This window comes from Crocuta crocuta, unplaced genomic scaffold (assembly GCF_008692635.1).
Source record: "Crocuta crocuta isolate KB4526 unplaced genomic scaffold, BGI_CrCroc_1.0 scaffold546, whole genome shotgun sequence".
Classification (NCBI taxonomy): domain Eukaryota; kingdom Metazoa; phylum Chordata; class Mammalia; order Carnivora; family Hyaenidae; genus Crocuta; species Crocuta crocuta.
In genome coordinates, this window is record NW_027527441.1 from 3,426,904 (window position 1) to 3,454,066 (window position 27,163).

Consider the following 27,163-nt stretch of genomic DNA (forward strand, 5'->3'; position numbering starts at 1 on the left):
ATGCGAACGCGTGTGCAAGTGTGTGCGTATGTGTGTGTGTGTCTGTGTGTGTGCGCACACACACGCTTAGTGATCTTGAAGTAAAGAGGAAATATTCTAGGATGTGGCAAGGTGAGGATCTTTTTCTGGCACATGGCCAAGCATTAAGACAAGCATCTGCAACCTTCTACTCAAAATGTCAGAGGGCTCTGTGAGTTCAAAAAAAAAAAAAAAATACAGAGAAAGGGAGGAATCAAGGGAAACAGAAAAAAATGATTTAAGAAGCAGCAAATATTAGGAAAGAAGTCTTCTAAAACTTGATTTGGGGCCAGCACCTCTTTCTCCATTTGTTTAGCTGAAATGGCTGGCCCAAAGTTAGATAATAAGGCAACAAATATATGTATCCCAGATGTTTATGGTTGTGTGACTTTTGGCAAATCATTTAAAACCAGACACTTAGAAAAGGTCAGAACTGGAAGGAGCCTTGGAGATGATTTGATCCAAGCTCTCACTTTCTAAGTAAGAAATCAAGGCCTCAGAGTGATAAACCATACATACATACTCAAGGCAGAGAACTGGGCATGCTCTTAGGCACATTATGACAGTCTCCAGGCATGTGTAGACTACAGGATTAATTCAGTCACCAAATCAGCCTGTAGCAGAGATTGTGAAGCAATGGATGCAGAGCCTAGGAAGCCTCCTAGGGGTGAGGATAAAGAGAGGAGGCTGAGAGCAGAGCACCATGTCCCTGGGAGAGCAAGAGAATTTGTAAAAGGATGTGATTTTTTTTTTCTCCCCCTCAGAGTAAGAATGTTCGGATAACAACACCTGGCACCCCCCCCCAAAAAAAAAAAAAAAAGCTTTAAAAACAGAATCCAAAGATGCCATTCAAAAAAAAAAAAACAACAAACCAAACCCCAGGGGAGCAAGCATATGGAAAAGATGAGATGGAATAATATCACACTAGAAGATAAGAGGGAGACTATGAACATGCCTTTGGTTCACAGACCTTAAGTGTGTTTAATGAGACATACTGTTGAAGATACTTGGCTTCATTTGACTGTCCTTTGAAAAGCCATCACTCCGCAATGGGATGAAAGGTGAAGATTTCTCTTGGAAATGTTAAACTCTTTTCTTGTTGGCATTCATCATTTGGAAACGAAGTCTTTAATAAAAACTGCCTCCTCTCTGTTCCCGGGGCTGTCGGTTGGGCACATTCCTGCTTTTGCAAATTCCCAATTGACTCGGAGAATGGATTTGTTGTCTGAATTGGGCAGTTTTGCTTTCTCAGTCCATTTTATCAAGTCTTTTCCACTCACCATCAAGTACTCAGAATCTAAAGTTCTAGGCAGAGATGATGACAGGTTCCTTTTATCAGAAAGCCATCCCTGATGAGCCTGGGGGAGAGCCTGTGACGTCTTTCCCCTTTCCCCTCCTCTCTCCTCAGCTCACACTCATGTGCTGCATGACTGCCTCTGTCCACTCTCATGACTGCTCTAGGCCTGGGAGCAATTTGTGCCACATAAAGGCACCCAAAAATGTGGTGAGCTGAAAGGATGTGTACAAGTCAACTGACTTCCAAAGTACATGAGCACATGTGCGGACGAGCGCGCGTGAGCGCGCGCGCGCGCACACACACACACACACACACACACACACACACACACACAGGTTGTATCTATTCATTCTCTCCTTTATAGAGTCTGAAGAATAGCAGGCATGGTTTTCACCACAGAGTCTCTGTACAGGCACTGGCATGGTAAATCTTCCTTAGTTGGCATTGCCAAGGAATGAGGCCTTCCGTATGACTTAAAAAAAAAAAAGTTTATTTATTTATTTAGTGAGAGAGATTGAGAGAGAGAGAGAGGGAGAAGGGAGGAAACACTAGCACACCAGTGGGAGAGGGTCAGAGAGAGAGGGAGAGAGAATACCAAGCAGGCTCCACACTGTGAGTACAGAGCATGATGTGGGGCTCAATCTCACAAACTGAGATCATGACCTGAGCCAAGATCAAGAGTCAAATGCTTAACCAACTGAGCCATCCAGGTGACCCTCCTACAACAAACAATTTAATTGATGATATTGACACCAAATCAACTACAATGCAAGTTGATTCTATTATTGCAATGCAAGAGAATTAAACAATTCTCTAACTTACAAAACACAGAATTGATATCTGTCCTATGATTTATTTCAAGGTCATGATTATAACCATTGATGACTGAGCTCTGTCTGTAGGTGCACTCAAAGACCATTGTGGTTTTGGAAGTTATTTGAACACAAATGTAATGGCATAACATCGTTATGCTTTTTTTTTTTTAAATTCCATTCCCTTTTAATAGATTTTCTGATTCCCAATCTAAGCTGCTGGCTTCTAATGTGAGTTGGTAAACCCGACAAATCAATATAGTAGAATTATGTCAGGTCTAAACAGCCTTTGACTAAGAACCAAAACTCATGAGCTTTTATGTTGACCTCTCTTAACTATTTGGGGGATTTTCATCCCTGCCTCTTCCTTCCAAGCTACACAAACCCAGTACCCAGAAAAATAACATTTCCAAGTCTAATGTATTCCTGAAAATGCTGGTGATAATAATAATGATGATGATGATGAAATACTTTCCACTTTAATAGTACTAAATAATTTATATATAAGTAAACTGAACACCCTAGTTATTTCCTAGGGATGAGTTATACTCACAGAGAAGTTGGTAACTATCAAAACACAAGGAAACTTTTCTTTCTATTTAAAAATTTACTTTATGGCTATAACATTCTTTGGGAGAGCAACTTTCATACTTAAAATGGTCATCTGTAGAAAATCCTCTGTCTTTTTTAAAGAAGTATAGTAAGGGGCATATTACAAAGGAGCTCTTCTGAAAATACTTCTCAAATGAGAATATGCTTTGGAGGTATGTTTTTCACTGATCAAACCTTTTACATGTTTTGGAGTAAATGCTATACATACCTCCTGCATTTACTCCAAATATTAAAGCAATGGAGAAAAAAATCCAGTGAGTGGCAGCGGTTTTGAACGCCATGGTACTGAGGCTATAAGTGGATCCCCACTCTTACTGGGGCACTGTTTATCAGGCTGACTTTCCTATGTGAGAGCCTGGGGATACCTCTGTTTGCTCTACCCATCAGTACATGGAAGGAGGATGTTGGGGTGGGTCATGAATGGATCTTTTAACAGAGAGAGATGAGAGTTGGATTATCACAATATGGAACACCATTCTTGCTATTTTTTACATGAAAATGTTAAACCTTTAAGGTTCCCAGAGATAGGTAAAACGTAAACTCTCAAATTTGAATAGTGATTTTTTAAAATGTTTATTTATTTAGAGAGAGAGAGTGAGTGAAAGAGAGAGAGTGTGTGAACAGGGGAGGAGCATAGAGAGAGGGAGAGAGAGAAGGCCAAGTAGGTTCTACAGTCAGTACAGAGCATGACCTGGGGCTTGAATGCGTGAAAACGTGAGATCATTATCTAAGCCGAAATCAAGAGTTGGATGCTTAACTGACTGAGCCACCCAGTTGCCCCAAATGCAGTCATTTCTGCATACATTGTATCTGCTGTGCAGGTCATGTGTCGAACTTTCTTCTAGGGTCACGACATAAATTAGAGGACACCAAGATGGGACGGGGGTTGCTGCCAAACTGGGAAAAGGAGGGCTGATGGGGAGGGTGCATAGGAAGCTCTCATTACATATCCTTAAAGCAGGATGTGGCTATTTAGAGACCAGGAAATGAAAGTGTGGGGATGAGAAGGAATTGCATGCTAAATGAACACCTAAGAGTTGAGTTCCTAAGTGTCTTGGTGTCCTAAGGCTGCTGTAAGAAAGTACCACAAACTGGGTGGCTTGAACATCAGAAATGCATTTTCTTGCCTTTCTACAGGCTACAAGACAGAGATGAATGTGTCTGCAGGATCATGCTTCCTCTGAAGGTGCTCAGGAAGGGCCTGATCCAGGTCTCTTGCCTGGCTGCTGGTAGTTCCCTGGCTTGTGGCAACAACTCCAATCTTCACACGGCATTCTGCACATCTCTCTCTGCGTCCCTGTTTATATTAGATTATACCTGTACTATTGGACTGGGGCCCATCTAATGACCTCATTTTCACTTGATTATCTTTGAAAGACCCTGTCTCCAAATAAGGCCACATTCCAACCTACTGGGGGTTAGGACTCCAACATATCTTTTGGAGGAACACAACTTTTTTTTTTTTTTTTNTTCAATGTAGAGTATCATGTCATCTGCGAAGAGTGAAAGTTTGACTTCCTCTTTGCCAATTCTGATGCCTTTGATTTCCTTTTGTTGTCTGATGGCTGATGCTAGGACTTCCAGCACTGTGTTAAACAACAGTGGTGAGAGTGGACATCCCTGTCGTGTTCCTGATCTCAGGGGGAAAGCTCTCAGTTTTTCCCCATTGAGGATGATGTTAGCTGAAGGCTTCTCATAGATGGCTTTGATGATGTTTAAGTAGGTTGGAGGAACACAACTTAACCCAAAACACTGAGTATCTACCAAACTCAGTTTCCCAACACCCAGACCAGTTTCCCAACATCCAATCACATGCTGCCTCTGATGCTTTTATGTTTTGTTTTCATTTTTGTTTTTCTAAGGACAAGCGCCTGGCTGCATCCTGAAGTCAAATGTAAATGATTTGGGGATTATTTCTTTAGTATCAGCACTCCATTAGTGTAGATAATTAAAAGTTGATTGCAGCAGGCATTATTTTTCATTTCTACAAGCCTGCATTAAGATAGAATGGCCATTTTCCTAAAAGGAATGGGAATAATCCATCATCCTGACACTGAGGGGAATTCCACACACACACACAAAAGGGTCAAAGAAGAAAAGCACTTTATCAATGTGATTCATTATTATCATCAACAGGGTCACTGTGGCTATGCTTCGTTCATTTATTACTATTTCATACCCACAAACAGAGGATCCAACCCAGCCCATGCTATTCCAAAAATGGTACATCATATGAATGAGCCTATCTTCCTAGAAATAAAACAAATAGCAATGAAACCCCCTGATATCCATTCATTCATTATTCAGAAAATATTTACTCAAAATATGTATTTGTTTATATGCCAGGTGCTGACGTAGGTGCCCAGGAAACATCAGGGAACAACATGGAGAAAAACCCTGCCCCTTGAGCTTACTTTCATGTTAAATAAATTCTACAGTATATTGGAAGATGGGAAAAATAGATGAAATGTTCTGGTGTGTGTGTAGGGGCCATGATGGTGGTGCATTCAGTATAGGTCACTGACAGAATAACATTTGGGGAAAGCCTGGAGGAAGGAAGGAAGGGAGTCCTGGTTTCTTTGGGGAAGAGCGCACCTATGAGAGACAAGAGCCTGAATCAAGTGTCAGACACGGGATCAGGCCTGGTGTGTTCCAGAAAAAACAACAAGGCCGCTGTGGATATCCAGGACACTGACGGCCGAAGACCTGCTTGCGTTTGTGCTACCGTGCCAGGTACAATTAAGTTTGACAACTTCAGTCTCTGGGAGCTTCTCTGACTCTCTCCTGCTCTAAGTCTTTGATTCTCTGGACCTTCTTTGCCTCTCTTTCCTGGATGCTGACCAACAACATTAAAATGGACAGCATGGTGGAAAAGGAAGGGAAATGCCCCACCACAGCCTGTTTGGGCTGTCTTCTGTCGTCCTCACCTCCATCGCCTGCCCAGCTAACTGTAGTATTGATGAAAAATGAAACCAATTTTATTTTCAAGCAGGTTCATGCAAACAGGTTGATCACAAAACTGAAACCTGTATTCTGTTAACAAAGCCAAGCAAATCCTTCTCTAATGGGAAAAAGACTTGACATTACCTGTGTCTATGATAATGTGCCACAATGCAGCCTTCTTACCAACATGGAAGAGAAGTTATTCACATCTAAGGAACCCGCTGTGGGCAGACAATCCTCCATGGCTTTTCATACATCTGTCCATTTTGAGAACAGAAGACTTAAAACCTTTGTTCGAGGCCATTTCCAGAATGTTTGTATAATGAAAATCCGTTAGAAGATAGTGTCTCCTTTTGTAGCAAAGGGAAGTTTATTCACTATTCACAATAATAAAGATTATATCCTTCTCTGGACCAAAGGATCAGAAAGGAAGTGGCACAAATTCCTATAGGAATACACTACCCCTCATCTCTGACCCAGGAATCTCATGTCTTCTGCCAGCACCAACAGCATCAAGCACCAAGGCTGCAAGCAAGGTAAAATCACAGTTTTTACATCCACCAGGAAGGACTCTGAAGAGACCAGGATTAATAAGTGTTGTACCCATAGAAACATTCCAAGAGAAACACCACCTCCATAGCTGTTTGGAGTCATGACATTTCTATAGGAGTCCAGTGTTTTGGTTGTTCTCAAGGCACTTAGTAAAATAGGGTTGAGAGCACTATGTAGGTGTTAATTGCTCTCGACTTTGCAGAGCCGGCTGTTGTAAGGTTGAAACTGAAAAGATGAACCAGGACATCAAAAAAATATTCCCCTTATTTGCTCAAGAAAAAAGTTCAGAATTCAGATTTCAGTAAAGAAAAAAGAGTGAACCAAGAGTGTCATTAAGATCAAGTGAATATTCTAATTTGGCCACACAGGCTGTCAAGATTATTTTGTAACCTGTTGAGTAGTTGGAAATATTTTCTCATTTATTTTAAGGTCTTAGAAGAAATACCTGAAGAGCAGAAGAATCTTTTTAAAGAGGAAAGAGAAAACATTTCTAATAATACATTTTGACAACAGGATTTAAGAACGTTTCTAGAGCTTTTTTAGTGAGGGCACATAATGATATAGTCATCTGGTGCCTTATTTTTTCAATTTGTCAACAATGTTGGCAAGTATCTATTCAAACAAATTAATGTACCCTTTTCAACTGATTTACTTGGTTAGTTTTATATAGAGAAAAGAAATAGAACGTACAAAGACACTGTGTAAGAGGGTATGAGAGGTAGGAAGTAAGTCACCAAATATGACCCTCATTTAACATGATCATTGGTGATATCTCCATTGAACAAGGATCTGCTAGATCCTCTGTAACCATGAGGAGCCTAATGGCAATCCAGAACTAAATGGCAATCACCAGAACCCTGGTGATTGGTAGATGACCATCTGGCCAGGTGAGGTTCTCAGAAGAACACGATAGAGTATCAAGTAAATGCAGCATTATTTCTCAAGACTTTGTCTGTCAGTAGTAGTGCTGGGTCAGTACTTGCCCACTCTGCCTTGCTCTCTAGAAAAAAGCAAGCAGTGAGCCTGAAAGAAATGGCCAGTCACCAAGGACCACCAAACTGTACAAGGGGAAAGGAATAAAAACAAAATCAGTTTTTCAGTTGCCTCAACATGGCAGCCTTAACCCAGACACTTTACATTTGCCTTCTTCTTTCATCCCCTCAACAACCCTATAAGGTATGTATTATAATGTCCATTCAACAGATGGAAAAAAGCAAGGCTAAGGAAATTTACTAAGGGCACACTACTAGTTAGATGTAGAGCTAGGACTTAGCCTTGTCAGGCTGTATACACTGCACTGATTTTTACTCTACTAATTGTATGAGTTCACTATTGCCACTGTAACAAATAACCACAAAGTTAGAGTATTAAAAACATGGATTTCTTCTCTTACAGTTTTGCAGGATAAAAGTCCAACACACTCTCGCTGGGCTAATGATAAGGTGTTAGCAGGGCTGCATTCCTTTTCAGAGACTCAAGGAGAGGATCCATTTTGCTGGCTTTTCCAGATTCTAGCAGCCCACATTCCTTGGCTCATGGCCTTCTTCCATCTTCAGTGCCAGCAGCATCTCTGGAACGTTCTTCCTTGGTCACATGACTCTGACTCTTCTTCTGCCTCCCTATTCCATTTTTAATAACCCCTCTGATTATACTGAACCCACACACCTATAAACAGGGTAATATTCCTTGCCGCTAATTGGCAGCTTTAGTTCTATCCACAGACTTCTTTCTCCTTTGCCATGTACCATTCACAGGTTGTGGAGATTAGGATGTAAACATCTTTGGGAGATGCATATGGGGTAATTATTTTGCTGATCACACCAGCCAAATTAATGTAAGTGTCAAAAGTCATATCCTAAAGTAAAGGCATCGCCCAAGACATCAAGAGTCGTAACTAAGATGCTCCAGTCATTTCTTGATCTTTCTCAAGGGTGCTGGACCTTCAGAGACTGATTGTATGTGTGCTTGGTATGCAACATCCTAAAACCTGTGACCACCCTCCTCTGCACTGGCATACCAAGGGAAGAAGGGGTGGTGGGAACATATTGCCCCAAAGTACACCAGGCACTGTCTTAACAGATTAAGAGTGGGTGCCCAGTCTTAAGAGACTTTAAAACAAGGATAAAAATGGCCAGAAGCCAATGTGCTTTCTACTCTCAACGTGGGCTTGCCATCTGAAGCCATGTCGATGATAATATATTCCTTTCCTCTTGGCTGAACTACTTCTGAACCACCGCTCCCCACTTTGATGTGCTCCTATTCCCGAGCAAAACAATCGCTCTCCTGGTAATAAGCCACTTATTCTTCTGCAATGACTTTGGCCTAAGTGCAGCACACAGACTTTGGAAACAGGATGAATCCCACAAATCCCAGACGTGTCTCATTGTGCAGGAAGCAGACCTCAAGTGGACTTATATATCAGCAGCCTGGAGTGAGGCTCTAACTCCAAAGATCATCGTTAATCCTTTGTCCTCAAGTCAGGGATCTTGATAACACTTCTATTAGAAAAAAACCAGGATAACAGGGTGAAAACTGTTTGCTCTCTTTATTTATATAAATAATTCAAGATAAAATGTCATAAGGAAAGGACTGTCCCATTCCTAGGATCCCTGACAATATGTAACACATCATGCCGTCTGACCCCAAAGGACTGTGTCAGAAAAACGGTAGACAGTGTTGGTAGGTGGCAGGCAAACAGAAGTCCAGTAATTCCCCCATATTTAAGTAAGTATTCATGAAAAGGAAAATTAAATAAAACTGTTAAGAGCATGACAGCTTTCACAACGCAAATCATTCATGTGATAGTCAGCCTGCTCCAGTTTTATTGCCATTTGAATAATAGTACTCCATGGTTTGTTGAAATTACAGCTGGAGATGTCCTGATAAGCATCCAACTCATTGTTTGAACAACCAGCCTGGCATAGTGGAAAGAGTACCAGTCTAGAACAATGGGAGTAACTACATGGCATGGTCAGCAGGGGGAAGTTGGAGATTTAGCTTTCCTAAGTATCCCCAGACCTGTGTGGTATAGACCAGGCACAGAAGTAGCTAAGCTTCTGATTGAGGAGCTCACCAGAAGTGGCTTAAATAGGACGGAGCAGTTAGGTCTGTAGTAAAGGCTATGCGAATCCAACTACCAAGACGGAAGTGATCACAGCAAGTTCAGATTGCTTCCAGCAATGCTTCTCAAACTTTCTTGTGCATATGAATCTACAGGAGACTTGGTTAAAATGCGGATTATGATTCAGTAAGTCACAGGTGGGACTTGAGATCTATATTTCTAACAAGCCCCAAGGGAAGACCACACTCTGAGTAGTGAGTACCTGCATCTCTGTAGCACCAGCAGTGGCTAAGAGGCTGAATTGTAAATATGTGTTAGGACCTGTGACCTCACTAGCCAATGCAAACCATATCATTTTTAATCCTAGAACAAAAAAACCAATTTCTCAGGTAAATTTTGCATAACTTCGAGGCAAAACGGAGCCAGAACTAAGTGTGGTAGCCAGAGGCTTTTCCTTGTAGCTTTTGCTTAAAGCATAGCCAGTTCTCCAGACTGTGAGTAAAGTTCTTTGGGTTCTTATAATTTCTGGAGGCACTGACTTCAGAATAGTAATTGTCAAAAGGGGAGCATTTTGAGATGCTATCTATAGAAGAAATTTGCTTATGATTATAAAGAGTACTTCCTATTAGAAAATCAAAGTGGCTTAATTAACTTTAATTAATACATTACCAACTTTCCTAATATATCTTTGAAGGGATTTTTATATTACCACTGGAGAAACTGTAGCCATAGGATCCTAATAGTCTTGGTCATTAAATCATTAAATGTTCCCACAGGTTTTCATTGGTGAGAGCAGGCCAAGAAGACAATGTATTAAAAGGTGTGACTCACAGGGACAAAGGAACAAAGGTCGAGTGAGCATTCAGACCCTGTATGCTTCAGTTTTCCGCACATGTAAAATAAGCATAGCAATAACTCTTCCTCTTTTACTATGTACTTCTGTAACCCTGAAGGACTACCTATGAACAATTAGACTATTTTGACCTTGTTCCAGATTTGCTTTGGTCTGACTCCTAAGAGCTATTGGTATCTAATTTGGGAAAACGGTATGAGGACTTATTAAAACATATGGAACGGAAAGATGGCTTTGGTTTGATTAGCTGTCTCAATCTCTCATGGAAGAAAGAAGAAATTCAGAGGTAATAAGTAACATCAATATATCCTATTATCTGCTTATAGAAATAAATGTGTTGGGGTACTTGGATGTCTCAAGTGGTAGAAAGTCCAACTCTTGATTTCATTTCAGGTCATGGGTCATCCCAGGTCATCCCAGGGTCATGGGATTGAGCCCCACGTTGGGCTCCATGCTCAGCATGGAGCCCGCTTAAGATTCTCTCTCTCTCTCTCTCTCTCTCCCTCCCTCCCTCCCCACCACTCTCCCTTGCTCATACTCTCTAAAAAAATTTTTTTTTAAAAAGAAAGAAACACCTTTATTGCTATCTTTGCTATGTTATTATTCTACAGCCTAGTGCCTTGAATGTTAAATGTGTGTGTGTGCGTGAATGTGTGCACTTACACATATGCACACATACTCATGGGAATACAGCATAAGAGTTTACAAGGATGGAAGGAGAATTTACCTGTTTATAGAGTTAATAGGCTTAGGAAAGGACATAAATATTCTATTGAATTTCAGTTACTAACATACACACAAAAAGTCTTTGCAATTCCATTTACTAAGTAAGAATAGGGGTTCATCATATAGAAGAGTCCCTCTGGGAATTCCACTGCTTCCTTTTATGAAATGAAGTCCTGAAGTAAAATCAGCTTCTGAAGATTTCCCAGCAAAGTATCTTTGAAAACCACCTCTTTGATATTTAACCTTAATGTGCAAATAATTGTCACTACCATTTTGAAAATTAAATACATTCATGTAGTTTAGGAAGAACTTTTAAATCTTTAAATGTTATTCCTATTAGAAGTGTGTAGATGATATGCTATAATGTAATAGATCTAACGATGAATGTAAAAAACAGGTACATTTATTTAATAAAATGTCTTTAGTTCTATTTGATATTTGTTCAGCCACCAATGTTTTTCTTACTTTTTCCATAAAATTTAATACATATTGAGAAAAGAGTAGCTCTCTCAGTTTAAATATAACCATGTTAGAAATGATGCTTATCAAAATACTCAAAATGTTATAGACTAAATAAAACTCTTGTTCACACAATGTCAGTTCACAGTAAATTCATGTAAATTCATGGCAAGTGAGGATGCAGTGGGGGTATATGTTGGGCCTTGATTGTGTTTGGCCCCAACCAAAATAAAATGTCAAAATATTAGGCTCTAAGATTGTATCCAAATGTACCTTCAGGAAAATAGAAAAATTTGACCAAGTTCCATGAGTTAGAAGCAAAGACTCAAGTTCTGTGGCACTTGTGGGAAGTTTGCTTCACTAGTTCTGTACCAATCTTTAAAATCATTGAAACAAAATTAAAAATACAACGTATACACACATACACACACACACACACACATTTACCACATATAATTAGAGTGTTAGGATATATTGTTTCAAGATCTGACTACATTCTGAACTGCACACCTTATTTTTTTAAGAAAATCATCACTTCAGAAGCCCTGGGTGGCTCAGTTGGTTAAGCCTCCGACTTCGGCTCAAGTCATGAATTCACAGTGGATGGGTTCGAGCCCTGCATCGGGCTCTGGGCCGACTGCCAGCTCAGAGCCTGGAGCATACTTCAGATTCCATATCTCCCTCTCTCTCTCTGCCCCTCCCCAGCTTGCTCGCTCGCTCTCTCTCAAAAATAAATAAACATTTAAAAAACAAAAAGAAAGAAAGAAAAAAGAAAGAAAGAAAGAAAGAAAGAAAGAAAGAAAGAAAGAAAGAAAGAAAGAAAAGAAAATCATTGCTTGAACCAATGCACCAATACAACAGAAAGTTTAAAGGAAATCATTGTTAACGGCCAGAGAGGAGAATGACACTTGTGTTAGTATCTTCAATTTCCAGCCCATCTTCTCCCAATAAGCCATCCCAATGTTAAACACCTGTATGGGATCTCGGAAGTGGCTAACGAGACCTGGAGAAGTGTTTCCTTATCTATGCCTGATTGATAAGAAACATGCTCCTTTTACGTTGAGAACATCTATCCCAAACGTTAGTCAACTCTGAAACTCCAGGTTGATTAATGAAGAGCAAACTCATTAACCTGAAGTCTGTGAGTGGCTCGCACTTTGTTAGTTATTTGATTTCTGTTTTGTGAAAACCTTAAATCAGGAAATGTAGCGATGTTACTATTGGTGGGAGGCCCAAGAGAGGGTGCTGAGCATTTGCTTGTTGAAATTTATATGTGTTCACTGCCTGTCGCTATCGATTCGACTTGGCTGCTTCATCTGTCCAATCCCTATAGCATTTTGCCTTGGGCAGACCTGTAGGGCTTGAACTGAAAAAAAGAAAATAAAAATTGGAATAAATTATCTGGTTAGAACCAAAAAAGAGAAGGAGACAGGAGACGGAAAGAGAAAGTGACGTGACCTGAGTTTCAGCAGCAGGAGAAAGCTGTGTGTGACATGCGGTAAGACTGAAATCGTGACCCGGGTGCCTCACAGAAACCTCTCATCTCAGTGTGGGTTTGTAATCAAAGAGTCATCCTAAAGCTACAACACACTTCTGTAGGGAAGGGATGTGGCGATACCATCACAGCGCAACTGTTCTTGGAAGTGATGGACACTTCATCGTCCTGCCCTCCCTAGAACTTCATGGGGTTCTTACTTCCTCTCTTAAAATAGGAAATCAAGGGGCACCTGGTGGCTCAGTCGGTGAAGCAGCTGACTTCAGCTCAGGTCGTGATCTCATGGTTTGTGGGTTTGAGTCCCGCATTAGGCTCTGTGCTGACAGCTCAGAGCCTGGAGCCTGCTTCAGATTCTGTGACTCCCACTCTCTCTCTCTGTCCTTCCCCTGCTCACACTGTCTCTCTGTCTCTCAAAAAATGAATAAATCTTTTTAAAAATGGGAAATCAAGCTAGACTATTAAAAAAAAGACAAGACTGAATCATTATACTTCTTTCCCAAACATTTCATGGTCCTATGACCTCATTTATTCTCATGGCTTCTCATTGTGATTTTTTTTCTTTCCATTTAGTGAGTACCAATCTCAACAAGAAAATAAAATAAAAAACCCTGACATTTTTGAAAGGCAAAGCAGAAATGACTTTGATATCACCAATATTAATATTCTTTTTTCTCAGTGATTTTATTTTTTTAATGTTTTGTTTATTTCTGAGAGAGAAAGAAACAGCGTGAGCAGGGGAGGGTCAAAGAGAGAGGGAGACACAGAATCTGAAGCAGGCTCCAGGCTCTGAGCTGTCAGCACAGAACCCGACGACAGGCTCAAACCCATGAACCATGTGATCATGACCTGAGCTGAAGTCAGACGCTCAACTGATTGAGCCACCCAGGTGCCCCCTCAATGATTTTCTACATTAAACATGTTTTTAGTGCACAGGGGAAATATATTTTTCTCACAGAATATTTTTTTCACAAATTTTGGGCTGGAATTAACATTGTTTTGTAAATATTTTGTATTAACTAAATACATAATTGTAAGACTGTTGTAGCCACCTAGAAAACTACCCTCTTCCCCTCTGCCTGATGGAACAACATAGGAGGGTTGGGAAAGGTAGAAAGTATGTGTGTAAGAGGAAGAGACAGAGAGAGAGAAGCCACGAGCCTCTAGATTGACCACACTTGCATTCCTGAAGGCCTGAAGGCCAAGTACAGGAAGCCCATGGCTCACTCTTTCTTGGATCCTTTTTGTTTTTCTTCGTGATTCTCTGTCCTTACTATCAGAACACATGCCGTCATTATTCATCAGAGAGTGTCCTCACCTCCACCTTCCAATAGTGACTAAAACATCCTGATATCCCACCTCAGCTGAACTTTGATGTTAACTTCATGTAGAACCGAATTGGGCACACTGGAAGCGAAAGTTTACACTTAAATGGTAGCTAATTCATACTACTTAGTGGTAAACTTAATGCACTCAGACTAATTGGGATAATTTTGTGCAGTAAGCACATTTTTTACTGATAGTTACAGTTACGTATAATCTCCCCGCACATTATTCAGAATAAGTGCCTTGTAAACGACTAATATTCCATTGAGTTTTTTTTCAGTTATAAATGGAAGTATTTATTTGTTTGCTGGTAATCTTTACAACATTTTATCTAACAATGGAATTAATCTTTCCATGTGTACATTCATTTGGTAGTTAAAAAATTCTCACAAGACTAAGTTATAAATCCATAACTGTGAGTTCATGAGACATTAGGTGTATATCTAATCTAATAGAGAGTAAAAAGTTAAAAATAGACTAAGAAGACACTTCAGAAAGCACACTTCTATTCAAGTTCAACACTTGAACACTGTGCCCCCTTGTAGAAGTGAATAAATTAACTTCAGTTCCTATTACTTTTGATTTGGGAAGGTTTACCAGAAGCTGTTTGGGGTATTAATTCACTTATTAAACCAAAGTTTATCAAGTGTATGCAGTATCTCGGACATTGTCCTGGACACCATGAAAATAAAAGTGAACAAAACAAAGATATTTACAAAGAAGAGATATAGGAAAACTAGTAGTAATAGTAGTAATAATAATAATAGTAATAATAATATAACAAAAGAACATTGCATAACAGAGGATGAATAAGCTACTGTAGGAATAAGACAGAGTAAGCAAGACAGCAAGTTTCACCGAGGAGCTGGGTTATTTGAGCTGAATCTCAAAGCACAAAGAACTACCACCAGGTGTTCTTAAACTAAGGTGTAGATACCCCCTCAAACACCTCTCAACAGAATACAAGGGGATCCATGAATCTGGATGGGAAGAAAATATTCATGTTTCTTTTCTTCGCACTCTAACTAAAAATTAGCATTTTCACTGTTTTTGAATGTAGGCAACAAAATACTAACAATTAAAAGTGATATTAATAGCACCTGTGATTTTCCTCACCAAGAGAAATCACAGATTTTATGAAAGTTTAGGAGAATAGCCCCGCTATCATTTAATGTGCCAAAAAAGAAGTTCATTTATAATTATATCGCAATTCTTAAAATATTTAACTGTCTTTCAATTTAATCGGTTTCTTTGTAACTTGATGTGTTTTACACATGCGTTTAAAGACACTGTTGTGACGAAAGGTCCCTGGGAATCACCAGAATGCCAAAAGGGTCTATGGCACCAAAAACATTTGGCAACAGGCCTAGAGGATACAACCAGCTGGAGATGAGGAAGGTAAATTGTGCACTAATAGAATGTATCTGCAAAAGTCTACAAAAACACAGGGAGGGGGAAGTTAAAGGGAGCCCTAAATTTCCTTAGAGACCACTTAGAAGCCCCCCAATCCGAAAAATGCAGCAGCAATGCATCAAAAAGACCTAAGAAGGAATTAGACAGTGCTTTGACACGGCAAAACACAAATTTACCGGAAGAAAAAAAAATTTTAGACATATTGACTGAATAGGAAAAAAGGGCTCAAAATAAAATGTGTGCTCAGATTTTAAAAAATAGGTAAATTATAGAATGGGAATAGCCTTAGAACAGAGGTGAATGTGTGCGGGGTTGTACGCATCTCTGGCTGCATGTTGGTGTTCAAATTTTCATGTGCAGTCCTTGAAAAAAATGTGAAGAAATTATTAATCATAAAGATGCTGGGGTTAAATGCAAAAAGTAAGGCCTAAAATAATATAATAATACAAGGAGTCACTCCTAGGAAATAAGCCAAGGGATAGAAGCAGTTGTGCTTGAAGGGAATGAAAATCAAGGTCCGCCATCAATGACATTGGTCAGAATGGACACGGTCTTGACTAACAAGTACAAATACTCCTCAATATGCAAGGCAGTCTGTGCAGCTGGAATTTGGTAATAAACTACATGTTCTAACATAGTGCAATATTGAAAGGCCCATCCAAGATAAAAGGGTCCATAAGGAATATGCAGAAAATGGAAGCAAGTAGCTTACAGCTTTTAGATATTTTGCCAAGTTACTGAATACTAAATAACATGGTATTTTATTTTACTTTTATTTTATTTTAGAGAGAAAGAGAGAGAGAGAGAGCGCATGAGTAGGGAGCGAAGGGCAGAGGGAGAGAGAATCTTAAGCAGGTTCCACGCTCAGCATTGAGCTGAATGTGGGGCTCTATCTCACAACCCTGGGATTATGACCTCAGCCTCAATCAGAATCATAACAGACTCAACAGTCTCAACAGACTGAGCCACCCAAGTGCCTCAACAATATGGTATTTTAATGCACTTGTAGCTTTCTATGTTCCCAGCACTATCTTTTAAGTATAAAGACCAGTGGGAAGAATGAGGCAGGGCATGTACATGGTTGGCTCGGAAGCTGGACAAAGTCTATGGGTATATTAACTTCCGGAAAAGTGTCCTGGCAAAAGTTCCCAAGTTTCTCAGCTAGGTAAGCAATTTGATGTAGCAGTTACTACCTGAGAAAGTTTCTCACTTTTCTCAAGTAAGTAGGAGCGTAAGAAGCTCTTCCATGGTGGAAACAAATGGTGATTTCCTGCGAGATATTTACCTTCTGTTTCCCTAGGGGTAAACTCAGACTGAAACAGGCTGATAAACTCAGTAGGTGAGTTGTTACCAGGGCCCTAAGGCATTTTCACTTTCTGCTTTGGCACCGAAGGGAGCAGTGAAGAAAACTTTCCTGGAGGTGAGCCCTCAGCCTGTCTCTTTGACTGTGACACCTTGGAAACTGAACATGAGGCTGTGGAGGACACCTTCTGAAAAGGCTCATTCCTCCAGCCCTCCCTGGTTCCCTCCACCCTGCGCTGAAACCGTCACTGAGTACTGGGTCTGAAATCCTAACTTAGTTATAAATTGAATCTTCAGAAACTAAAAGTGCACCTCTACTTGAAATGCGAGACGAGCATACAATTCTTCCATATGTCACCGAGCACTGAGAGCTTAGCTTGATTGTTTTCTTATGTTCGGCGATTTCTGTCATGTTCTAGGACAGCGATATTTTCTTCTGAGATAGAAGGAAGTTCCGTACATTTCATGTGTAAGGCATCCTCGACTCCTCCTTCCTGTCTACCTCTAAACTTGATAAACCACCAAGTCCTGTCCTACCTCTGAATGTATTTGAACTTCTAGATTTACCTCCACTCCTAACTGCCAGTGCTGCTGCCACCTAGGGCTCACCCAGAGTACTGCAGCAGCCTCCTACACGCTTTTCTGACTCTGACCTTGTCCACGACAGCCTCTTCTCCACACACAGGCCAGAGCGTTCCCCCTTAACCACTGGTCCTCAGAATGAAATAGAAGTTCCTTAATCTAAGACACAAGATCTTTAATATGACCTCTGACTCTATTTCTAGCTTCATTTCTCACCACCCCTTCCCTCTCAATCTAAGCAACCATCTGACCAAATTACCTGTGGCTCTGTGCAGGCTCGTGGCAATGTGAGCCTTCTAACATGCTGTTTATTTTCCTATGGCCTTCTCTCCCTCCCCTTTCCTGTCCTCTTCCCCTGAAAAATATACCTCACTCCTCATGTTACAATTCCAGAGAGCCCTTCCGCAGCAGCTCTGAGCGAGACACTCTTGTGTCACCTGTGTACCTGTGTCTCTGCTTGATAAGGCCCCGGAAGCCAGGGATGGTGTCGTCATGTTCAGTGTCTTTCCAGCTCCTATTAAAGCACCTCACAGACACTCAGTAAATATCTGCTAGATGCAGAGATGAATAAGATAGGCGTGTGATGAGGTGTGCTCTTTAAAATAACTAATATTGATAGATACTAATGCTTTCCAGATAATATTTCTACATCTATGCCTCTGTTAAAATGCCAAATTAAATGTCACAATTTTGCTCTGTGCATAATCACTACATTTGAACTGATGCGTCCTGATTCACACAGGTAGCCTATTCTACCACTTACCTGAAGCAACAAAATCCTTTTTTGCTAAACAACTGGATTTCTTTTTTAAATTTTACTTCATAAGGCATTTCATTTTTTTCTCCCTAAACTCCCTAAAAATGTCAAAAACACAAACAAAAATTAAAACAAAACCCAAAGTTTGGATAACCTTTACACCCATAAAAATCTACTCACACAAGGAGGCAAAGAAAATCCACTGACTGGCAAGAGTACTCAAGAGTGGAAGGGACCGTGTAGGGGTAAATGTGAGGAGCGTGGATCACAGACATGGGGAAACAGTCCCCAGCCTGCTCTGGTTACCACTGATAGGGAAGCAGGGGAAGATCTGTGGGAACAGTAAAAACACAAGTTGTCTAGAAGCCACAGGTAGGTTAGTAAGTATCCCCAGGCCAATTACTGAAGGGGGCTAGATATCTCAAATCATTTCTATCCTTAAGGAAACCTTATTTGGCCATAATGCAACCCCTAAAGTAACTAATACCTATAGATGTCAAATATAAAACTAGCTGATGCAACTTGATGAAACGCACTGGCTGATTCTTTAGGCATCAGTGTCCTGTTTAAAAAATAAGAGGCACTGGCTCTTATCAGTGCACTTTAAATTTTGTGGTCAGTTTTGACAGCTTCCCTAGAGCCAAGACTAATCCCAAGTGGCCCTGTGAATGAAGCCGACCTCATGACTCGGTACCTGGGAAGCAAGAGGCACTAGCACAGACACTGGGTCTTGGCTGCCATGATTTCACCTGCAGAGACAAACTAGCTATTTCTCGCTTCACCAGACAAGACAGAGCACCCTACAGGCTCCCAGACACACACCTCTCACTTCAAGTGGTGAGAACTTATAGCTTTTTATTCCAATTTTTGATTTGTGGGTTCTCCTTTGTCTTCCCCACCTGGGCCTAAAAAAGTGTATTCGTGGGGCGCCTGGGTGGCTCAGTCGGTTAAGCGTCCGACTTTGGCTCAGGTCATGATCTCACAGTTTTGTGGGTTCGAGCCCCACGTCGGGCTCTGTGCCGACAGCTAGCTTAGAGCCTGGAGCCTGTTTCAGATTCTGTGTCCCCCTCTCTCTCTGACCTCCCCTGCTCACACTGCTTCTCTCTCTCTCAGAAATAAATAAAACATTTTTTTTAATTTTTATTTTTTTCTAGGGGAGAGAGAGAGAGACAGCATGAGCAGGAGAGAGTCAGACAGAGAGGGAGATACAGACTCCCTCTGAGGGAGTTTCATTTCTTAAAATGAAAGAAATTTACTATCTAACAGTTTGGGGGGTTTCACATTTGAAATGAAAGTGCCAGTGCAGGGTCCATGTTCCCTCAGGAATCTCTAGAGGATGCTCTTTCTGGCCTCTTCCAGATTTTGGAAGTCCCAGGCACTCTGGCGTATAGATGCATCACTCCAAGCTCTGTCTCTATCTTCTTTGGTGGTGGTTTTGTGTGTCTGTGTATTCACACCATCTCCGCCCTTCTCATAAGGTTAGCACTCACAGTGGATTAAGGGCCCACCCTACTCCAGTATGATCCTCATCTTAACTAATCCCCCTGCAATGACCCTATTTCCAAATAAGGTTCTCTTCAATGGCACTGATTTAAGACTTCAACATATCTTTTTCAGGGGGCACAATACAACCCATAACAGAGGGAGAAAAGAAATCACTCTAGTTTGCTTTAGTATTACTCAGTTTGTGTTTTGTGTGTGTTTAGAGGAAAAACAACTTATTCCTAGGTTCATATTCGGACCAGAAAATAATCCTTTAGTTAGAATGATATGGGGTGTAATCAGTTACCAACTTTCGACTGTGTTCTATCTCTCCACATTGATAACTAAAAACGACTCTTCAATTTCCACCACTTTCTTACCTACATGCACTTAATTCCCACTAATCGGCATCAGAAAACTCGTCACCAAACCATCAACTTCCAGAAACTCAGCCCCCAAATTCTTGGCCCTTGTGAATCTCTAACAGTTGTTATCAACATGAGCATTTATTTTTATGTGGCTGTTTGGGCTCTAATCTCAAATTGCCATGCATTTACCCTCACACATCTCAAATGCTTCCATGTGTCATCACTGCAGACTTTCAAACTTTCTTCAGTGATGGTTATAAGAACAAGAATCACAGAAGCATTTATGAAAACCAATTTACCATGAATTGGTATCTGGAGAAGACCACGTAACAGCATCTACAGATGGAGAAGGCAGGATGTATTAACACGATTACACATTGCTTGTTCTTGTGACTCAGAGCCTGAGTCTATCAAGTTGTGGGTATCGACCTGAGATGCCCTCTTTTAGGTAGATGTGTGATGTATTAATTAGCCCTAACATCTAATTTACCCATTTTAGGAACCTAAAGACATCTGTGACAATGATACCAGCAGTGGCCACAGAGAGTCTTAAACTCTGTGGTGACAGGAATGATGGCAAGAAGTACTAGTGATCACAGGTCCAATAAAGGGCGCGTCTCTCAGGCCTCTCAGCCAGAGCTGGCTTCTAACCTACGCCCTGGGACAACTATGAAAAAGTCCCTGGCCCCACGGAGCTTACATTCCAGAGTAAAGAGACAAATAGCAAATAAATAAATAAGGACATTTATAATATGGCCGATGGTATAAGCTAGACAGAGAAGAGGGGGGGAGTTGAGAGATGCCAGGAGTAGAGAGAGGTTGGGGGGTAAAGGTGGTGGGTAAAGGAAAGCCCTGCTGAAAAGGTAACATCTGAGCCAAAATATGAACGAGGTGAAGTGGGAAGCCAGCTGTTTTCCTGTTCCTTCAGAAAGGAGGACCCTTTGATTTAAAATTTTCTCTTCATGGATTTCGTGTTTAAAACATTTCATTTTCCAAGAACTTAAATTCTTGGGTAATTGCCAAAATATATTCTCTTTGTAGAAAGTCTCTCAGGACACAGACGAAAGTTGGGTTCTTGGCTTTCATAGCAGAAAGCTAAATTCAACTAGCAACTGGACTTAGGCAACAGGCCCCTCACTTCCATGTTTATTCCAGCTCTAGATTTCCAAAGGAATGGTATAAATTTAATCAAAACTAAACACTCCTGCAGAGCTTCATGGTTCCAGCCCAATGCAAATTGAAATGCTGTTTGGAACACGCTTACCAGATGTTGGAACAGAAGTACCAGGAAACAAAGAGGAGGATGGTGCTATTCAGTGACATATCCTAGTGCCTGACACACACAGTAGGTGCTCAATAAATTTTTGTTGAGTTGAATTTCTTGAACTCATACCATTTTCCTGGAGCATTCACCAGTCACTGGGATTAATTTCCTATTTTATTTTTATTTTTTTTAATTTTTTTTAATGTTTTATTTATTTCCAGGAGAAAGAGACAGCATGAGCAGGGGAAGGTCAGAGAGTGAGGGAGTCACAGACTGAAACAGGCTCCAGGCTCTGAGCTGGCAGTCAGCACAGAGCCCGACGCGGGGCTGGAACCCACGAACCGCGAGATCATGACCTAAGCGAAAGTCGGACGCTTAACCGACTAAGCCACCCAGGCGCCCCTTAACTTCCTATTTTAGATCTGCTTCTCCCAAGATTCTTATAATCTCTTTTTTTTAAACCCTCCATAATGCCAGCACATCACTGGCTATGACTCTTCTTTCAGTTGAGTTACCTGTTAGATTATTGAATTTGTCTGAATGATGAGAAATCAGCAATGTAATAATGTGGGATGTGGGTGGGGGGTACATTTTGCTCTAAATGGAATTATTAGATTAAAAGAACTCCCAAGCTATATTAAAATGCATGTTTGGAGAGTTGGATATCTGGAGGGAGGGACAAGTTCCTCATAGATAATAAAGCGATTTTCTTTTTCATTCCCCTACTGATTGTAGCTGTTTCCAAAAGAGGAAGGTAGCAGCTCTGAAGATCCATGCTTATCATTGGTGGTTTGATCTTAAGGGCTGCTGAAGACACACTCTGTTTTATCATCCAATTCATTTCTCAATTTGTACCAGATGCCATCACTAAGGTGGGGCTTATATTTTCCCAGCATGTGCTTCCTACCAAATTCTGCTGTTGATAGCTATTATTTTAAATTCCACTTTATAAAGCATGTACTCTCCTACTTAGCCATTTTCTACATTTTATCATATCCCAAACCTATCATTGATGGCAACAGCCACAAATCCCTGTGGTTTGCTCTCAGGAGAAGAGGAAAAGATTTTTGTGAAGAAAGGTAGATCGGGGAAGAATACTAATCTGTGCTGAATTCTTTGGTAGAGATAATTTTCTTACCTCTTTTCTGAAAGGAAGAAATGAAACAAAACTATCTCACTCAAGATGAGTTATATATTTATCAACCACTTAAGTTCAATATATGTTGAGTGACTGTTATATGCTGGGCATTCTTCTAGATGCTGAGGATATAGGACCAAATAAAAAAGATGATAATTCTTTCTAAATGTTTATTTGTGTTCTAGAGAGAGAGTGAGAGAGAGAGCGCACACACACAAGCATGGTGGAGGGGCAGAGAGAGATGGAGAGAGAGAATCCCAAACAGGCTCCACTCACTCTGTCATCATAGAACCCAACACAGGGCTTGATCTCACTAACCTCGACCTCATGATCTAAGCCAATACCAAGGGTCAGATGGACGCCCACCCCGGCACCCCAAACTGATGACAATTGTTAATCTCATGGCACTTACAGGTTGATGTACATGAGTTGGCATTTTACCTCAAATTTTCTACTTTTCATGGGTCATCAAGGGATGGGGGCAAAGGCTGCTATTTTAATGTGCATATCTGGCTTTCCCTAGCTGGATTTTGACTTTAACTTACACTATATGACTTACATCTGAGTTAATTTATTAGCTCCCCATGTATCACCACTGATTTTAAAAATAACAGAAAACACTCAAAAGTTCAAAGTCATTAGCTTAAAAGGTTCAACCTTTCCCCAGAGATATAGTTTTTATCATACCATGTGGGCTGCATATAGACCTAAATGGAAAATAAAGAGGGGAAAGTCTGCCTTGCAATGAAACCAGCCATAGTTTAATGTCCATTGTGAACGGTACAGGTATTCATCCATAAATAGTTCACGAATTGTTCTTTTGGTTATTTTGTCAATTGCAGCCTATCATTACACAAACCATTAAACTTAATGGGTCTGAAACTGGCTATGACTTTAATGCCCGTTAAGCCTCCATTACCTATAGATACAGGCAATCAACGCTGGGGATACCTTCCCACTGTTCAGACAGAAGGATTACTCAAAGATCACTGTCTCCTTAGCACTGTTACCATTAAGGGAAGCCTTATGGTGTCTCCTCAACCTGTGGAGACTTCATTACTCAAGGTGAAAATGGCAGAGAAATGCACTTGTCACAAATTTGCTGCAAGTCGATGATTCCTGCCAAGCTGACACATGTAACTTTGCTTTCTCTGATGTCACCGGATAATATAACTCACTGCTAAAGCAGTGTTGACAGTAGAAGAAGGGGAAAAAGATGAATCTGTTGAGCCAAGGATAATATTACAAAAACAAGGAATGACAATGAGGCCATTTCTGCATGTCTGCATTTCAACTGGCAAACCACAATCTGGAGATGTATAAATATCACCACAGCCACTGTCTAATATAGGATTATGTTCCTATGGTGTGAGCTGAGTATTTTGCCCACAGACCTCTGCAAATAATTACTGGCTAAAAAAAAAAAAAGAAAAGAAAAAGAAAAAAGAAAAAAAAAAGGATTGCCATCCCTCCCTCCCCCCTTCCTTAGGCAGTACAAGAGTATAGCAAATAAAATGAATCAAACCAGCCTTTTAAGCAACTGCCCAACATAAGTCATTACTTGGCAAGTGGTTATAACTTTTTTCTATAATGGTTCCTCACAGCACGACATCCACTTCCAAGTAGATGTCTTGATAAATATGGCATCAAAACCCATGCCTAAGGAAAAGCAGAGTGGGGATAAAATTATTCCATTTCAGAATGAAATAAGTAAGTCAATATGACCACTGGTGATCTTGTACACAAGCAATGAGCTGACTGAACACATCTGCCTTGTCTGGAAACCTATCTGCTTGCAGATGCTTTAAGGGCAACGCTTGAAACTTCAATTTCTTGATATCTTTCATAGCACTTACCACCATAGGCACTCATTGCATCATTCAGGAAATATTTTAGGTTATGTACTAGTACAGGCACTATGCCAAGGACTGAGATATACAGGTTCGCATATCTGATGGGGCACTCTCATAGATCTTCTACTGTATCTGTGAAGCAAAACAATTACCATGTAATCACATAAACACATAATTACACACAATACTACTGTGATCTCTTCCTTGATTATTCTGAAATGGATTATTCTTCCCTCTGTCCTTCAACAGTATCTTTCTTATTTCTCTATTCAGTAGTTACTACCGTCTGTCTTCTATGAACTGGGTACATGTCTGTCTGAGGAGACTGCAATCTGCTCAATAGTAAGGGTCATTTCATCTCTTTGGGTTCCTCAACAAACATCCTCCCCACTGACCCCTCTCCTCCACTGTCCACCCTCCAGGCCTTCAGCTCCTTCCACACTGCTTTGAACAAGGGGAAAAAATATTGGAATAAAGCTGACCCATTTACTAGCTTTCCTGTTAGGTTAAATTCATTTCATTTTATTTCTTAGTGCTTCCATTTAGACACTGGGGCTAAGAATTTACCACCAGAACTTTAGGGACATTGTAACTCTAAGGATGAAATAGTGATCCTCAATATAAAGGCAACAGGATATAAATAAAAGCCCCTGAAAGGGAGAATAATCAGCCCCAAGGCATTAACCATTTGTATGGGAAAAAGAGCAATTTTATTGGACTTAAGGTCCCAATGTTGTATCATTGCTGGTGGCTATCCATATCCAGTCTTTGGTAAAATGGGAAAATAAAGGCAGAGTAATAAGTTTTGCATTAGCTAAATTTATTCAACTTATTAAGAGCATCTTTTTTAAAATATTCCTTTTAATGAAATAATGGTGACAATGGAATCATTTTTAAAGTGTGTTTTGCCTGTTAAAATTTAAATAACAGGCAACCTATCTTCATTTTTCTTCTGGAGATTTTACTGTCTCATAAAATGTAACTATCTGAGGAACTAGAGTAACTATCTGAGGAACTATCTAGGAACTCTGAGGAACTAGAGTGTCTGCTTTCACTGGCTGGAACAGCTAGGAGCAAAAGTCAACCCCGATATTCAAGTTCATGTCAGGAAGCAGCTTATTGGTCAGTATGCTTCATGAAGACAGCAAGATCTAAGGAGTTTCAGAAGATAACCTCCTTCACAGGAAGCCCTCCAAATTCAAAGACAGATACTGAAGTGAGATATATTCAGCCTTTCTTTTGGTTGAGATTTTTTGTTTTAAACAGAGACAATGAAATTACCATTTTCTGTGGTGCTTATAGCTGATAACATGACTTGAGGTCAGATTAAGAGAGGGGAGAAAAAAGGGAATAGAATATGGAAATGAGAAAGAAGACATGAAGGCAATGGAACACAAAGGGTGTAGAAAGAATAAGGAGTGAAGGGGGCCGTAAAGTGAGAAGATAAAAAGAAGAAGGAAAAGAAGAAAGGAATCAGATGCGTGTGGTGCACACGCGCACACCCACACCCACACCCAATCGCCACTGCTAGCTCTAGAAGCCAACGGTACATGAATTCTATTCTGCCCCTGGTTTACTGTTCTTTACTTCAGTTGAAGGACAGAAAACCAAGCCTGATATTAACCAACTTCTTATCATAAAAGGATCCAGTACAGTTTTGTCAATCAGACAATAGTCAAAGAAATTCAAGGGCCAAGAACCCTAAAACAAATATATTGTTGGCATAGTAGTGTCTTTACCTTTGCTAACTATGTCTGTTTTATTTCAGGACCAAAGAAATCAGTGAGGAAGGAGTAGATATATACTTCAGATATCAATGAAGGGCTGTGACCCTGTTCTTGTGGACAGAAGATTAAGATCACATTAAACTCTCCTCCCTGAACTGCTGGTGGTGATAGGGGGTGGTGAGCAAAGAAGAAAATGAAACCCAAACGATTTTTGCTCCTACGCCTTTCCCCCAACTTCTTGCACCTCCTGCCAAGGATCATAGGAGTTATCAATATAATAGATGCTTATATGTTGTTGCTGTGGGGTTTTGTGTGTGTGTGTGTGTGTGTGTGTGTGTGTGTGTGTGTGTGGTAGATTTTATGTCACAGAAAACTTGCCTACCACTCAGAAACGAAATGAAAGTATGTTCACACTTTGATACCCAGCTCATCAAAGACTGCATTGCAGTATTGTGGGTTCCCACAGTCTTTTACTCAACAGTGTACCCCTGAGATGTGGAAGCTCCTCTGTTTCCAAGCTCAGTGCTCCCACAAACACCAAGATGGTCTAGGGAGAGCACATGCTGTGTACTCAGTGCCCGAGGACAAGTTCCTGTTATTTGAGTTCACAGGCTGAGAGCCAGAGCTGAGGACCATTCAGCCAGAAAAGTCTCCTTACTGTCTCACTGTCTTTACAGCTGAACCACCTATTGAATAAATATGGTGGTTCCAAAAGTCCCTCCAAGTTTCTCTCCATTTGCTTTTCTTTGGGGGGACAAGTACATTTCCTTTTGTTCATAGGCTAAGAGTTACCTTGAATTTTCGACTGAGTTATGCACATTTGGAAGTTGGTAGGGAAGGGCAACAGCCACCTTGGAGCAAGGATCACGTTTACAAGCCCTGTGATGTAGTTGGGTCATATTCCATTTCTTCACACCCCACCCTGGGAGTGAAGTTTAATGTTCATGTAATAAAGATTTTACCCAGCAGGTGGGAGTAATTACACACAGCTCATATTTCTAGGCAGCAACTTTCTTTCAGACTTATAACCCAAAAGAGCACAGTAGTAGATCCCACAATATTTGTGAACCCTGAATTTGCTAAATCACTCTCCAATTCACAAGGCACATATGGTTAATCAGAACTC

The 27,163-nt window shown here is 40.5% G+C and overlaps 1 long non-coding RNA gene across 2 annotated transcripts; it reads left to right on the forward strand.

Moving 5' to 3' along the window:
* The first annotated feature begins 16,524 nt into the window (after positions 1–16,524).
* LOC144228979 (uncharacterized) lies at positions 16,525–26,316 on the forward strand. Of its 2 annotated transcripts, none has more exons than XR_013334316.1 (4): positions 16,525–16,729; positions 21,211–21,400; positions 22,055–22,191; positions 26,079–26,316. It is a non-coding gene; the product is annotated as an uncharacterized LOC144228979 (long non-coding RNA). The 2 variants fall into 2 exon arrangements; XR_013334317.1 differs by having other exon boundaries at positions 21,266–21,400.
* Positions 26,317–27,163: the final 847 nt, after the last annotated feature.